This window comes from Nannospalax galili, unplaced genomic scaffold, assembly GCF_000622305.1.
Source record: "Nannospalax galili isolate Female #2095 unplaced genomic scaffold, S.galili_v1.0 scaffold136, whole genome shotgun sequence".
Taxonomy (NCBI): domain Eukaryota; kingdom Metazoa; phylum Chordata; class Mammalia; order Rodentia; family Spalacidae; genus Nannospalax; species Nannospalax galili.
The window spans coordinates 7,700,070-7,702,878 of record NW_008340872.1 but is presented as its reverse complement, the minus strand read 5'-3'; the positions used below and the strand labels follow the sequence as shown (position 1 = coordinate 7,702,878).

The following is a 2,809-nucleotide window of genomic DNA, read 5'->3' as shown; positions in this document are numbered from 1 at the left end:
TCTCAAGTCGTTCTCTTGCTTCCTGTGCCTGCTTGAACATGTGAGAGCTTAGCTTCCTCCTCCAGCCAGCTCTGCCTCCATGCCTTCCTGCCAAGATGGACTCCTGCCCCTTGGAACCGTAAGCATAAATAAACTCTTCCTCCTCTAACTTTGGTTGGTGCTTCTATCACAGCAACAGAAAAGTAACTAATACAATACCCTTATCCCCAACCCCCAAAATACTGTGTGCAAACTAAAGATTTCTGGATCACCTCTAAAAACTTAATCAACTTTATCACTGAAGAGACTATTGTCATTTCATAGTATAGCTGATTGTAATTTGTTAATTTATGAATAACTTTAGAACATTATGAATGGAATGCACCAAATTATACCTGTGCGAAAGCAATCATTTTCTAGTTATGGACTAAAAATATTTGATACAATAATCATGAATTAGAAAAAGTAAGATTCTAAATACAAGGCTATAGAATTTCACGATGGGTGGATCGATGAACATTCTTTTCTATATATGTTATGATTAGCAGACCAGTAAATCTTAATCAGAATGATAAAATCATACTTTTCCTATAGAAAGTTGCACAGTATCTTCTGTAGGGATCATTATCATACATAAGGAAACAGATGTCATCACTCTACTGCAAACCCAGGAGCATCAGGGAATCTGAGCTGAGAGGGGTCTGGTCATCTTCTTCCCCTTTACCAACGTAATCATCATCATCTTCTTCATCCTAATTGCTTCTTGCATTAAGTATGAGAGGCCCCCTTCCTCTTCTCCCTCTCCCACTTCTGAGCCTGCTTCATCCTCATCCTCATCTTCCTCTTCCTCCAACTCCACCTCCTCTTCAAATTCTTCAAATCCTTGAAGTGGACCAACTTCATCACCTTCATCTCCATCGTCATCATCCTCTTCTCAGGAGCCTGGTGTTTTGCTCTCCTCCCGAACAAATGCATCTAAGTATGGTTGCTGTAGCAGTTCGAAGACATTTTCAGTGTTTAATCTTCCATGTTTGTGATCTCATAGTTAAGCAAGTAAAGACTTCAAATTTTTAAGATTTTGCAAAGCTTTTACTGTAGTGAGATCTTTGATTTTGTTTCCTCTCAGATTGAGGTAGGTAAGATTTGGACATTTCTTTGCCAGGACTTGCAAGTCTCTAGAAATTATGTTGTCACCAAGTTCTAACTTTCAAAGTTTATGCAGGGAAGCTGGACCAATGAACTTAATTTCACATTAGCCATGCTCAGAAACTCAAGTTCTTTAAAAGTATCATTCAGGTCTTCAATTTCCTCACTGTCACATAAGCAATTATCAAGTCACCTCCTCTGGGGCTCTGCTTTTTTTTTTTTTAAGATATTTATTATTTTTATTTTATGTGTATGAGTGTATTGCCTTCATGTGTGTAGGTGCACCTCTGTTGTGCAATGTCCAGGGAGGTCAGAGGAGGGCATTCCCCTGGAACTGTAGTTATGAATAGTTGTTAGCTGCCATGTGGGTGTGGAATCAAACCTGGGTCCTCTGCAAGAGCAGCCAGTGCTCTTAACTGCTGAGCCATTGTTCCAACCTCTCTTCTTTAACTGCAGGTTAATCTTCTTCATCCCCATGTCCTCTTCTTGCTTTACTGCCACTATGCTCCTTTCCCCCTTCCTGCCTTTCCCATTACCCTCAATCCCCCCCCCCTTTTTTTAAGATTTGGAAATGAATGAAAAGAAATGCAAATACAAATGCCTACTACCACCAAAGGTGCGGAGGAGAAAGAAAAGAAAATGGAATCCAAGGCACTGGGACTCAACTTGGCTACCCCCACCTCCTTGTCCACACACAAGCAAGCCTTTTCCTAATGTGAAGTAGAAACAAGTGTCCACCATAATAAGAAAATTGTGTAGGTTACCTGTGGCATTCAAGGCCTGTTCTGGTTAGTTTTTATTGTTAAATGATACAACCATGAGTCATGTGAGCTGGAACCTCAGTTGAAGAGCTTCCTAGATCAGACTGGCTTGTAAGGCATGTCTGTAGGGCATTGCCTTGACTGCTAATTGATGTAGGAGGGCCCGGTCCTCTGTGGGTGGTACTATCCCTAGGCAATTATTCCTGGCTGTATAAGAAAACTAGCTGAACATGAAATCGCCACAGAGTGAGCCAATAAGCAGTGTTTCTCTGTAGTTTTTGCTTCAGTTTCTGCTTGAGTCACTGCCCTGACTTCCCTAAGTAATGGATTATGACTTGGAAACGTAAGCCAAGTGAACTTCTTTCTCTCCCATGTTGCTTTTGGTCATGGTGTGTATCACAACAGAAAGAACTAGAGAAAGGACTTTTAATGAACTTGAGCATAAGGAGGACAACTTTGGAGTTGTGGAGACTATTGCCCTGGAATCATTTAGGCTACATGGAACCTCAAAATGGTTATTAGGCCGAGAAATGTACCAGGATTTGCAGTGGGAAGATCGTTGACCTCTGCTCTCTTTTTGGCTAGATCTAGAAGCCATGGAACCATCCATTCTCAAGATACCTTTATCCTTGCAGGCAGTCAACAGCATGCATGCAAGGCAGAAACAGAAATTCAAGAGTGGTTTTCTTCTCTGCTGCACATAGAAGATCAAGAGCAGAATTACTACAGCCGCATATGAGATGATGAAAATAGTTAAGTAGTTTGGAGGATTCTTGTTGGTATTGCCATTAAGCTGGTAGGACTGCTGAGTTATTATCAGTTAACAATGTTAATAAAGTTTCTTCTCCCATACTGCAGGAAGGTCTATCTCCATAATGCATCAAGAAACCTATATAAATGCATTGCTGCTTGCTTATGAGCTT

The 2,809-nt window shown here is 40.8% G+C and overlaps 1 pseudogene; it reads right to left on the bottom strand.

The window, feature by feature from the left end:
- Window positions 1-635: 635 nt before the first annotated feature.
- LOC103736541 lies at window positions 636-1,602 on the bottom strand (annotated as a pseudogene).
- Between the last annotated feature and the right edge of the window lie 1,207 nt (window positions 1,603-2,809).